The 14,535-nt window shown below is 36.3% G+C and overlaps 1 protein-coding gene across 13 annotated transcripts in view; it reads right to left on the bottom strand.

The window, feature by feature from the left end:
• PEAK1 (pseudopodium enriched atypical kinase 1) overlaps window positions 1–14,535 on the bottom strand; it is a 301,070-nt gene that overhangs the window by 63,405 nt on the left and 223,130 nt on the right. The gene's annotated exons all lie outside the window — the stretch shown is intronic.

Here is a 14,535-nt window from a genome sequence, read left to right as displayed (position 1 = left end):
TTACCTGATTTCAAGACTTTTTAGCTACAGTAATCCTGATAATGTGGTATTGGCAGAAGGATAGAAACATAGATGGGGGAAATGGGATACGCAAACTACAACCCATAGGCCAAATCTAGCCTGTTGCCTGTTTTCGTATGTCCCTAAGCTAAAGATGTTTTTTAAATGGTTGAAAAAAAATTTTTTTACGTATTTTGTGACAAGTGAAAATTATATGAAACTCAGATTGCAGTGCCCATAAATAAAGCTTTATTGGAACATAGCCAGGCTCACTTGTTTGCATATTGTCTCTGGTGGCTTTTGTGCTACAATGGAGAGCTGAGTAGTTATGACAAACTATGTGGCACTCTCATCACTTTGCAGTGCTTTTCCGCACTCTACAAATTGCAGCGTTTCCACTGCTACATGAATCACATGTGTGAAAAGACATTTTCTTTTTTTTAATAAATTTTTTTTTTTTGGCTGCGTTGGGTCTTCATTGCTGTGTGCGGGCTTTCTCTAGTTTTGGCGAGCGGGGGCTACTCTTCGTTGCGGTGCACGGGCTTCTCATTGCAGTGGCTTCTCTCGTTGAGGAGCACGGGTTCTATGCGTGTGGGCTTCAGTAGTTGTGGTACACGGGCTCAGTAGTTGTGGCTCGCGGGCTTAGTTGCTCCGTGGCATGTGGGATCTTCCTGGACCAGGGATCGAACCCATGCCCCCTGCATTGGCAGGTGGATTCTTAACCACTGAGCCACCGGTGAAGTCCCGAAAAGACATTTTCAAAGATAAAAATATGTGAAATTTCATTACAGATATGCATCAATAGATGAACATTTGTAATCGATTTTGATGACAGGAAGCACTAACTTTGAACCCGAATTAAGCAAAATTAATCATTGGTGATCTTAGCACAAACTATCCCTCTCCCAAAAAAGAATTCCATTCTTCTTATTAAGTAGAGCTGTGTTACAAAAAACTATACTCAATTTTTATATTTTGAATTTTGTCAAAAAAATTCATGGAAATTTATTTTCTTTCTCATTATACAAGTACCTATATATAATATCTTGGTTTTTGCTTTTTTGCCTGCAAAACCTAAAATATTTATGATTTGGTTCTTTAAAGAAAAAGGTTGTTGACCCCAGATATAGATCAGAATAGACATAGAACAGAATAGAGAACAGAAATAGAGCCACACAAATATAGTTAGCTGATTTTTGATAAAAGTGAAAAGGATACTCTTCAACAAATGTGCTAGAAAAACTGAATATCCATAGGCAAAAAAATGAACCTTGATCCATACATCACACCCCATACACAAAAATGAACTCAAAAGGGATCACAGATCTAAGTACAAAACGTAAAGCTACAAAACTTTTGGAAGAAAACATAGAAGAAAATCTTTGCAATCCTGGGATAGGGAGAGTTCTTAGATACAACACCAAAAGCATGATCCATAAAAGAAAAAACAGATAACTTGGTCTTCATCGAAATTAAAAACCTTTGTTCTTGTATATGTATAACTGATTCACTTTGTTATAAAGCAGAAACTAACACACCATTGTGAAGCAATTATACTCCAATAAAGATGTTAAAAAAAAAAATTCAATTCACAGCTATTGACTTTTTTCCTCCTGTATTTTTCTTCCCTCTTAGAAAAGAAATAAACTATTCTGATATATTCAAAAAAAAAAAAAAAAAAACCTTTGTTCTGACAAAGGTACTGATAAGAGAATGAAAAGACAAGCCACAGATGAGAAATATTTTGCAAAATACATATCTGACAAAGAACTTTGTGTCCAGAATATAAAAAAAACTTCCAAAATTCAACAAAACAAATCTGATAAAAATAAATAGGCAAAAGATTTGAGCAGATATTCCACCAAAGGTAAATGGATTGTATATAAACACCGGAATATCATTAGTCATACGGAAATACAAATTAAAACTACAATGAGTACCACCATACATCTATCAGAATGATTAAAATAAATTAAAACAAAACCAAAAACTGGGGCTAGGGAGGATGTGGAGCAAATGAGATTACCACATCATGCTGGTGGGAATGCTAATGGTTCAGCCACTTTAGAAAACAGTTTGGCAGTTTCTTATGAAGTTAAACATAAACTTTCCATGTAACCCAGCGATCACATTCCTAGGTATGAAAAATCGTGTTTATACTAAACACTGTACACAAAGGTTGATAGGCAAAAACTGGAAACAATCCAAATGTTGTGTGGTGGTGGTTATATGCCTGCACGCATTTGTCAAGACTCACAGAATTGTACAGTTAAAAAAAAGGTGTTTTACTGTATATAAATCAAACCTCAATAAATTTGACTTAAAAAAATAAAAGGTAGTTCTGGTTGCTCTATAGAGAATGCACTGGGGGGAGAACAGTACAGGATGCCAGGAGACTGTTTAAAGGGCTGTGGACAAAATAAGATATGATAAGGATCTGGATTAGGATGTAGCTTCAGGGAAGGCAGATAAAGGTATATGCATGAAACATTGGATTTTGGATCTTGAGGTTTTGGGTTTATGTATTCAAATGATTTGTGGGGCCATTTATTGAGACAGACAATATTGGAGGACGTGTAACTTTTGGAGGGAAGATTATGAGTCCATATTTTGTTAGCCTGCATACTATACAGCAAGTAGCTGAATTTAGAAGTTTGGAACACAGAAGGGAATTCTGCTGTTCTTGTCTGTTTGGGAACTACTAGTATAGGAATCTCTAGCCCAAAAAGAAATTAGAGTGAGCTGGGGAGGTAGCCTTGGTGGGTGAACCTGGGAGAAGAGGATAACCCCCAAAGAAAATTCAAAAATAACAGCCGTAAGTGTGATGATATAGAAGCCAGATGAGATTTCATTGTAAGGGGGAGGGGCTGGGGGGGAGCAGAAGACAGCTACTTCAAATGCTGCTGAGAGGTAACAGAGAATGAGGACTTAAATGTGCCCACTGGACTTGGCAATGTGAGCTCACTGGTGATCTCAGCACAGAGTATTTTGGTGCGGTGGTGGGGATGGAAAGCAGACTGCAGTGAGTTGAAGAGGGAAGAGAGAGAGTAATTTTAGATAACTTTTTGGAAAAGTTTAAGTGGGAGGTGGAAGAAAGAAAGAGATGGGAGTATGGAGGAGGGGGTCCAGAAAGGATTTCCTTATTTTAAGATGGCAGAAACTAGATCATGCTGACTACAAATACTAGAAAAAGACACAGGGGAGTGGGAGAGGCTGAAAAGACAGAAAAAAAAGCAGCAGATAATTACAAACCTTAGAACGTTAAAACTGAGCAGGCCCCTAGTTCAATTCTTCTGTTTTATGGACAAGGGAAACTGAAGCCCAGAATAGGCCACACAAGTGAATGAGAAAGACTGAGATCAGCAACTCAAGGCTATAGCTACCTACAGTATGTTTTGTTTTTAAATGACTTTTTTTGTTGTTATATAAGATATTCTTTTCTTTTCTGATGTATGCTAACTGTGAAAACTCAGAAAAGCATAAAGAAAATGAAATCATGCATAATCCTATTATTCTGAAGTAACTTCTATTAGCAGTTTGAGGAAGTTCCTGTCAGTCACCAAGAATCTTTAAAAAAGAAAAAAATTCCTGTCTATGTGGTACTGACGACAAAGAATACGGTGTCCTGGCCTAATATCTTGTTAACCAAGTTAAACCCACCGATGACAAGAGAGGGATTAAATTTTTTCTTTATAAGTAGTACAGTATATTTTCTTTTTCCAAGACTGGTAGACAAATAGTAAAAATAATTCTCCACTTTGAGTGCAAGTAAATTAATTCAGTCAAGAGATGCTGTTGAATTGATAAGCAGCTATCACGTTACCAACAGGACAGACAAATAAGATTCACCGGGAACACAATTAGCTTATGTCAGTGCTGTGTGCAGTAGAAACCCATCAATAAAACTGAGACCTTGGATTTGACATTCTTTTATAAGTTCTGTGTACATCTGTATTCATGCTGTTATAAAACCTAGAGATGAACCAAGCAAACAGCTTTAGCAAGCACCAGATGGAGCTGCTGTCTAAGCCACAAAGCCTTAACTATGAGGGTTTCATTTTTCAATACTAATTATGTTTGGAGACAAAGATGTGCACTTAAAGATACTGTCAAAACTATTTTAACTTATAACAGGCTCTTAGAAAGAGAAGCTATAGCAGTTATAGCTCTGTCCAAAGAGCAATCCTTGGGCCTTACTGCCTTTGTAAAATGACTTCAATGGCAATCAATAACTAGCAGCTTTGCCTGCTCAACACTGACACCTCCAAAATAGGAAACTCTAGCCACCAAAGTTATGCTTGAGAAATAAAAAATGTGCCTCCTGAGGCACTTAAGCAAGAATTTTTGACAGTCTACCCTGCTGTCTTCTATTTTTTTGCCAAAAGAGGTCTGCTATGGAGCATCAAAATGGAATGTTTGATAAGAAAAAACTCATTTGCCTCCACATTCCTTATAATCTCAAAGCAAATCCTGCAGATGAAATGGTCGATGGGAGAGTTTAATGGCTGAAGCTGCCCCGAGGAGCTAGCTAGGATTCCATGATCTAAAATCTGATTTCATATTTGACAGTTTTCCAGACCAAAGCCCTTCGGGCTATAGATGAAGCTATTCAAGAGTAGCCTAATTTCACTTCCAGCCATGACAGCTTTTTAAGAATCTATTACTGTTTTTTACTCTCTCTATTGCTATATGGACAATGACATAATTAGTTTGCTTCTAGTCTAACAGTTTCAAGCAGATTTGATACAAAACAACCAAATCCACACAGGATTTCAATCTTGAATAGACAGGCCCACAGAAAGAGCTGGAGCTCCTCAAGCTAGATGCAATTTTCAAGTCAGTGAAGAAGGTGAGAGTGGGTAGGTGGTATATTAAATACCACATATGGAGCATTTCCTAAAGGCACCCAAGGAGAACCTGTTAATAAACGAGGATGGGGAATGGACTGCTCAGCTCCTTCCCCAATCCTGTGACTCCCAGAGTCCATTATCTCTCTTCATAAAATCTGTCACATCACCAAAGAGGCAGAATCAAGAATCCTCGCTGTTGTACATGGGCTTTTAAGGATACTCTTCACTGAGAAACTATCGCCTACATGTCATCCGACACATTACTGTAGTCCACCTCCAGGCTACTAAAGTAAAATTTACAAGCCAAGCTTCTCATTAGGCTTCTGTAATGGAGCAAGTAGGTCACTTAAATAAAAAAAGGAAAGGAAAATGTGACAAGTATCTCCATGTCACTGTTTCCAACCTTTCCTCCTTCCACAGAGAAAAATGCTGACCCGATACCTCAACCAGCTGCCAAACCCTTCAGTATATGACTAAAAGGGTGGGGAGAGGAAGTGAAAGCAAAGCTGCAGGAAAAGGCTTTGTAGGAGATAAAACACAGCTTTAATTTGGTGCACAAATGGAAATTCCATGAGTAAGAGGAACCTTCTTAATTTGAGATCTGACCAAAAAAAAAAAAAAAAAAAAATCACAGCTCTTTGCTATGACAAGAATAGGTAAGATCTTAAGATATAAGTTTCTTCTGTCTAAAGAAGAAACCAAGGTAAAACCTGCTTAATTTAGAAAACTTAACCAAAGCTCTGTTGAAAGGAGGAAGCCCATCCACTTCCAGTTGTTCTAACCACAAATTTTTTCTAACAATTTACTGTTCCTGTCACATGGTAGTCATCTCAGGATAAGAACTGTGCAATAGCAGATGCTCCACTGTAAAGCGGCACTGCTAAGGTCCCAACTCATCTTTTAAGTTCAAACTCTTTGATGAACCAGTTAAATCATCATCATCATCATCATTATTATAAACTAGGTAACGGCTAGTTGTAAGATTATAAGTTCCAAAATGTTCACTGAACCCACCTCAGACCCCTACTTAAGAAGGCATACATCAGAGAGCAAGTTAAAATGTTATCTAATAACAGCCAAGGACTCCATAGTCTGTTAACAGTTTCAATATGTTCACAAACGATTCCCTTTGCTTGGAATGTATATTCTCTAATGCTGTTCCATTTGGCAACACCCTGTTTACCCTTCGAGACCCAGTTCAAAATTTACCTGTGATGAAGCTTTACCTAACTCCCTAAATACCTTTATTATAAGACCACGTTGTATTACGTAAGTCCCTGGAAGGCAGGTTGTGTCTTTTTGATCTCTGTATCTTTTGGATTGCTTGGAATATACTAGATACTAAATAAGTGCTTCCTGAATGATAATAATTTTAGCTAGCATTTACTACTAAATGCCAGGCACCATTGAAAGCTCTTTACCCTTGAAAACTCTTAATTCTCACAAAACCCTATGATGTACATACTATTATTAGCCCCACCTTACTGATGAAGAAACTGAGACATGTCCAGGGTCACACAGCTAACATGGCAGAGCCAGAATGGATGAACGCATGTACACATAAATGGTAGAGTTCAGCTACCCGTGGCACCTGGAGGCCGCTTTAGATGTCAGCATGGTGGTACCTGAAAAGCAGTCCACTCAGCAGCAGCAGCAGCACTGCTTACCATAGTGGAATTCCATCTTGAACAAAGAAATGTTAGAAGCAAGCACAACCATACCTTCCCCAGCTCACCTCTGAGGTGGCAGGGTCCATGTACTCATTGCAGAGCAAGCTAGGAGTAAACTAAGAGGCAAACAGCTAGCTGGGCTGCCCCAAGGGGTTTTTTTTTTTGCTTCAGAGTGTTGGAGTGAATATTCTGAGGCAAATTAAGTATGATCTTTCATCCAGCCCAGTCTGAGTCAGGAGCCACCCTTATTTGGAAGGGCCTATGAAGTTGCTGGTTGGGAGAGAATGGTGAGATGCTGCTAGAAGTTGCTTTGTTGTGTTCTTCTTCACTGCCCTCAACTGTCAAGTGAAGAAAGCCGGACTGTAGGCTAATTGAGATGTGAAAAGATAGGTGATCTCTGGTTTGAAAGCAGGGAATAAGCAAGAGGGGAAATGAGGGCAGTGAAAGATTCAAAGGTAAGAGAAAGTAGAAAAGGAGAGGAGGAAGAGGTTGGGAAGGAAAAAGAAGTAAGAAACAGCTGATTATTTTGAGAGAAATTCCACTTGAATGTTTACAGCAACATAATCAGAGGAAGTAATAACGTCCTTTGTTAACCACTCTTCACCATTTCTGGAGGCTTTATTGTCTTGCATGACTTGTACATTTGGTAGGAGGCATTATTTTTCCAGTCAAGCTAAAATTTACCTTCCCCAGTTACAGAACAGAGTGAACAATACATTCTGTAAGACATTTATAACTTAGACTTTTAAAGGGAAAAAGTACTTCTAAATTACTGAAAGTCTGAATTATACAGTACTTTAAAGGAATATGAATTTATTGCTTTCAAAGAGATTCCATAATAAGTTATCAATAGTATAAAAGTCTTTTCTGGTTGAGGTATCTGGAGGACTTTTCTAATAAATGTATAAGAATTATTTTTATAATGGTTATAAATAAATAATGGCTTAAAATACATTAAGAGTATCTTTCAACCTGGGATCCAGGATGTATTTTCAAGGGTCTATGAGTTCTCCAAAACAGTTCTCATATTGAACTGAAAGTAAAGTTTACAATATAAAATAAATTAATATAAACATATGATAGAGTATTGCAATGGTCACTTATTAACTAAGCACAGCAACATGATTTGTAACATTATTACAAATGTACATATACATTTATTTGTTTTCCTAATCTGAGCTGGTATCAAGCACACTGCTTTAATTGCACGGAATAATGAGAAACGGAGGCTCATTTAATATGTAAATGACACAGTCCCACTAAGTAAAGACCAAAATGATGTCATTGGTACACTGTATCAATCTTGGATTTTCAATATCCTAGAAAGAAGTGTGGCAGAAGAAGAGAGCCAATGGTAATGAAAACTGCCAAGAAGCCTGGGGGGTTGCAGGCAGCTCCATATTCATATTGTGAGCTGCAATTGTTTCAGCAAAACATCATCTATCGTATAAAAATAATGTTGTTAATTTGAATTTTATTAGTTTTATAGGCTTTTTTCTACTTAACTTTTAAATTTGTTTCAGTTTATAGCTAAATGAGAAATATAAGCATAAAGAATTTATACCTAATTTTATGTTTGTTCATATTTAAGTAAAATTATAAAAATAATGTACATCAATACTAAAAGACTGCAGTTTTAAAATCAATTAAAAGCAGCCTATAAATTGCTAAAGTTTGAAAAGCAGTGCTTAAAAACAATATTCTCTTATGTCAGGTAAGCATTCCTCTTGTATTCTCATTTACATTATTAATTTGCTAAGCATCTGTTAAAGGAGTATAATAATCATCTACCTCACAGAGCTGTTGTTAAAACGAATTAACATAACATATATTGGGACTGAATTGAATCTACAGATAGCTTTGGGTAGTAAGGACATTTTAACAATATTAATTCTTCTAATCCACAAACACAGAATATCTTTCCATTTGTGTCTTCTTCAATTTCTTTCAACAAAATCTTGTTTTCATTGTACAGATCTTTCACTTCCTTGGTTAAATTTATTCCTAAGTATTTTATTGTCTTTGATACTATTGTAAATGGGATTGTTTTATTTATTTTTCAGATATTTCATTGTTAGTGTGTAGAATCACAACTGATTTCTGTACATTGATTTTATATCTCAAAACTTTACTGAATTCATTGATTAGTTTCAAGTTTTTTTGGTTGAGTCTTTAGGATTTTCTATATATGAGATCATATCATCTGCAAATAACAACAATTTTATCTCTTCCTTTCTGATTCAATGTAATCCCTGTTAAAATTTTAATAGCATTTTTCACAGAAATAGAAAAAACAAACCCTAAAATTTGTATGGAATCACAAAAGACCCTGAATAGCCAAAGCAATCCTGAGAAAGAAAAAGGCGGAGGCATCACACATTCTGATCTCAAAGTATACTACAAAGCTATAGTAACTAAAACAGTATGGTACTGGCATAAAACTAGACATACAGACAAATGGAACAGAGAGACCAGAATTAAATCCATGCATATATAGCCAACTAGTTTATGACAAAGGAGCCAAGAATAATACAGTGGAGAAAGGACAGTCTCTTCAATAAATGGTGTTGGGAAAACTGGACAGTCACATGCAAAAGAATGAAACTGGACCCCTATCTTAGAACACACACAAAAACCATTCAAAATGGACTGAAGAGTTAAACATAAGACCTGAAACTGTTAAACTTCTAGAAGAAAACATAGGGAAAAAGTTCCTTGACATTGGTTTTGGCAATGATCTGTTGGATATACATCAAAGGTACAAGCAACAAAAGCAAAAATTGACAAATGGAACTACATCACACTAAAAAGCTTCTGCACAGCAAAAGAAACAATCAACAAAATGAAAAGGGAACCTATGGAATGGGAGAAAATATTTGCAAACCATATACTGGATAAGGGGCTAATATCCAAATACATAAAGAACTTAAACAACTCAATAATAAAAAGACAAAAAATATGATTTAAAAATGGGCAGAAGAACTGAACAGATATTTTTCCAAAGAAGACATCCAAATGGTATATGAAAAGATGCTCAACATCATTAGTCATCAGGAAATGCAAATCAAAACTACAATGAGATATCACCTCACACCTGTTAGAATGGCTATCATCAAGAAGACAAGAGATAAAAAGTATTGATGAGGATGTGGAGAAAAGGGAATTCTTGTGCACTGCTGATGGGAATGTAAATTGGTTAGGTCACTATGGAAAACAGTATGGAGGTTCCTCAAAAAATTAAAAAATAGGACTGCAATATGATCCAGCAATTCCACTTCTGTGTATATATCCAAAGGAAATGAAAACAGGTTATTGAAAAGACATCTGCACTCTCACATTTACTGCAGCATTATTTACAATAGCCAAGAAATGGAAACAACTTGAGAGTCCATCAGCAGATGAATAGCTAAAGAAGATGTGGTATATATATACAATGCCATATTATTCAGCCATGAGAAGGAAGGAATCCTGCTATTTGTGACAACATGGATAGACCTTGAGGGTGTTATGTTAAGTGAGATAATTCAGACAAAGACAAATACTATATCACTTATATGTACAATCCAAAACAAAGTCAATCTCATAGAAACAGAGGGTAAAATGGTGGTTACCAGGGACTGAAGGGTGGGAGAATTAGGGAGATGTTGGTCAAAAGATACAAACTTGTAGTTAGAAGATGAATAAGTTTTGGAGATCTAATGCAGAGCATAGTGATTATAGTCAACAATACTGTATTCCATATATCAAAGTTGCTAAGAGACTAGATCTTAAATGTTCTACCACAAAAAAGAAATGATAATTATATGATGTGATAGTGGTGATAGCTAATGCTATGGTATGCTATGGTGGTAATCATACTGCAATATATAAATGTATCAAATCAACACACTGTATACCTTAAACTTATACAATGTTAAATGTCAATTATACCTCAAAAAAGATAAAATATATAACATGCCTAACAGAGGTTGATGAATAATAAGCACTTAACAAATATTAGTTCTTTCCTCCTTCACTAAATCTCTATATCCAATGGAGGACAGGAAAGGAAATGACCTCTTCCAATAGCTTCTACATATATTTGGACCCCATCTTGACATTCCAGGTAGAAAGCTATTTCTATGGGAACCCTGTTAACTATGCTGGCAAGCTTCAATTATCAAGGATGGTTTAATTGAAAGTTTCAGCTATCTTGTAAACCTATCTACCATTTATTCTTTCTACAGGAAAATGTATGCCAAGTTCTGAACAACTGATTTGCAAAGAAACTTTAGCATCCCATTTTGGACTTGTGTTTTGCATTATTTGCAAGAGATGCTGTCAGATTGTGTCAGGAAGGAGTTGTTGAGCAATAGGATAATATGATACTACTGTGCTTTAAGAATTCAGGTGGATATGGAAAGGATACATTGATAAGAGGCAAGGTTGAAGAAGATGTGGTTGGTTCAACTTTTATAATACCAGACCAGGTAAGGCCCCAAACTAATGCGTGGCAGTAGGAATTAATGGGCAGGGGCTAATTTGAGAGGCTGAATGGACAGCACATATCAACCAGCAGGACATTGGTGGAGAGGGACAGTCACTTAAGATGACCCTGGGGTCTCCCTAGATGAAGACCCAGGATGATTTTCCCAGAGGCATACTGAGAAGTGTGGACAATTAAGTTAGCAACAATTGTACTACTTCAACTGTGGAAAATGAGAAAACTGATGTTTGAATGAAAATATTTAACAAATATAGTCTAAAACCAAATAGTATTTGATTAAAATTCTTCCCATTAAAAAAATACTTTAATTGCTATTTTCTTATATAAACTTGATTCTAAATCTTGAGTGCAAATGGGTTAATGAGAGTAATATAAAAGATTCAGGATACTGACATGGATATGGGAAGGAAAGAAAAAGGCAAAGTGACAATTTTCTAGTTGCCTTTAGAAAAATAAAACTTGGGCTGAGTAACTGAAGTGATGGAGCCAGTGATGGAGCATGAAAGATGTCAACTGCGGCCAAAGGATTCACACTGTCCAGATGGGCATGAGCATATGCCAACAGGTTTCCTCAGGGCTGGTCTCAAGAAAACAGCAAAAGCTTGGACTCTAGGGAGTTTATTAGATACTAATATATAAAAGGACCACAGTCTGATAGAAGAAAAGCTAAATTACCTACAAAAGTATGCTGGGTCTTTAATCTCCTTATCAGTAAACATACTTGCCTGTGGTCTGTAACACTGGACCACTACAGAGAGCCAATGCTTCTCTGCATGGAAAGTGACAGGTAGGATACCAGACATTCCTAAATAGGTGCTGGGCTCCTGGTCCTTGTGGTTGCCAGAGTATCGGGTAGCATTTCCATTCCTATCATAACAACCTACCAATCAATTGAACCCTCAGAGGCACAAATGAACAAGGCTCAAGGCCATTACTAATTGGATATGTTTATACAAGTTATCAAACTCTCTAGGCCTCCTGGCCATTATCTTTTTTAAAAAAATGAGAAATAACTTAATTTCTTATATTATGAAAGCAATTGGAAAATATAGATACGCAAACAAACAAAACCCCAAACCAAAAATCTTACTATATGCCCTTCCAGGTCTTTTTCCTGTACACAGATCAGTTGTACACATATTGATACACAGGCATATTTAACACAATGAACATGCTGTTTGATAACACAAATATCTTTAAAATTGTTTCAAAAATTTACTACCAATTCAAGATTATGTAAGTGCAAATTTGAGTTAAAATGCCAATTTGAATCATTCAATTTTCTTTTTTTTTTCTTTTGGGTGGCACCGTGTGGCTTGCGGGATCTTAGTTCTTTGACCAGGGATCGAATCTCCGGGCCCACGGCAGTGAAAGTGCCCAAGTCCTAACCACCGGACTGCCAGGAAATTCCCCATTCAAACAAATTTAACAATGAAAGAAATGAAGTTGTAGTCAGAGCCCTTCAGCAACCTTAAACAATTAAAAATATTTCTCATATATAATAAGAAACAACTCTCCCTATGGAAATAGTTACCTGGCAAGATTACCTATTCAGGGCATATTTGAAAACTAGACAAGGTAGGAAAGAGCCTTAAGGTCTCATTTATAGACTCTTTACTCTTGTTTTACACACAAATTTAACATGATCAACTGAAATCGGTATTTTTGTACAGAACTAATAATGAATGCTCTACTTATAATCTGATGAATTATAACTATCTCACTTATAATCTGATGAATTATAACTATCTCTCTCATGCTGCCCTTGATTTGTACACCCCCTATCTACTTTACTATGAACCCATTGAGATAACAGCGTTATTTTACTTGAATGGAGATATGTGTGCCCCATTGCTCTTTCAAAAAGATGCCCAAATGCCCCTTCCACTATCACCCTTTATGAAAGACTCTCTTTCTGACCATCTATTTTGTGACCTTGTCTATTCCCAAATATATAAGGGTGAAATATCTTCCCAGAACCTATACCTCTTACTCCTGGTCCTCTGAAGCTCCAGACTTCAGCTTCCAAATGTCTACTAGACCACTCAAAACAAAACTAATTCTCCTTCCTCCAAAATGTGCTCCACCTTTTTCAGGGCACTACAACAATTAATGGTATCACAACAGTGGTAGGCTTTCAGGCTGGGTCAACTTGACCCTCCTGGTCCTTCTCATACTATATACAATCAATGCCAGGTTCTGTCTCTCAAATCTGTCCTCTCCCTTTAACAACCTTAGGTACAACTTAAGTCCTGGATTTCATCACTCTTTGAAGTACTGGGATAGTATCTTGTTGTCTCCTAATTCCTCTAAAATACAAATCTTTACCACTTTACTTACTTCTTCATAAAACCATGAGTGGTTCTCAGATGCCAATACAATACATTTCAACTCTTTAGAATAAAGTATAATGCTCTTTTGTGATCAGATACTGTTTTACCCTTAAAAAAAATCATCTCCTACAGGTCCACCATATAACAACTGTTCAAAATTCTACAAAACTTTTGATGCTTCAGTCAAATGCCAACTCCCCTGTGAAGTTGTGGATCATCCTCTTAGAATTAACTGTTTCCTCCTCAAATTTCCCATTACGTGGTATTTATGACTATTTGTATACAACTTTCTCTCTCACACTCACTAGTCTTAGCTCCTTGAAGACAGGAGACATTAGTTTTGGTACTTTATATTTCTTGAACAGATGAATAAGTGATGCTTTATTACCTGGGTTCAGAGGTCAAAATAACTTAGAAAGGGACAGAAGAACTCAGACAGAAACGGCAAGTGACAAGTGACTACCTGACAGCAAAGGGGGAGGAAAAAAATACAAAAAAAAAAACGCTTAAGAACTCAAAAAGCATTTCAGTGTGGGGCAAATAGCCTTATATCTCTTAGGGGCATCACTGTATTTTCCAGAATAGCACTGTGATTGACATTGATACTAATTACAGCAAGATATCAAGAAAATGTTAAACTATGTTTGGTATCCTGTATTTAAGAAGGGAAGAAAACAGCAGAAGTTTGAAATGTATTTTAGAAAGACTTTTATACAAATGGTTTTATTATTTAAAAGTTTATTTATTCAATTATAAAATAAATACCCATTATAGCAAACCTGGAGAATAAACAAAGATAGACAGAATGAAGAAAAAGCACCCCAAATCTTAGTCTGTATTTTAAAAAAAATGTAGGTCACATAAGCACCAAATGATTATTCTAACTAAAAACACTTTAATGTTTAAAGAGCTCAAACTAACAGTTACCCAGAAAAATTTGCCCAACTAGAACTCATTCTAGTTCTAGGACACAGAGAGCTAATGTTTTACTGAATCACTACATAGTTATTCATCCAACGCTTCTGTTTTTAATGGGTGATTGAAGAATGATGGGGTGGGGAAGAGATAAGGAAATGGGGAACAACAACATTGAAAAAAGGGGGATAAAAATGAAGGGTGAGAGAGAAAGAAAGGGAACACAAAATAAAGAAAAGGTGGGAGGACAATTAAGAAAAGTGTGTGCCAGGAAGAATAAG

Source organism: Eschrichtius robustus, chromosome 1 (assembly GCF_028021215.1).
Source record: "Eschrichtius robustus isolate mEscRob2 chromosome 1, mEscRob2.pri, whole genome shotgun sequence".
NCBI classification, from domain to species: Eukaryota; Metazoa; Chordata; class Mammalia; order Artiodactyla; family Eschrichtiidae; genus Eschrichtius; species Eschrichtius robustus.
The sequence above is the reverse complement of the archived record's forward strand: the minus strand, read 5'-3'. Positions and strand labels throughout refer to the sequence as shown.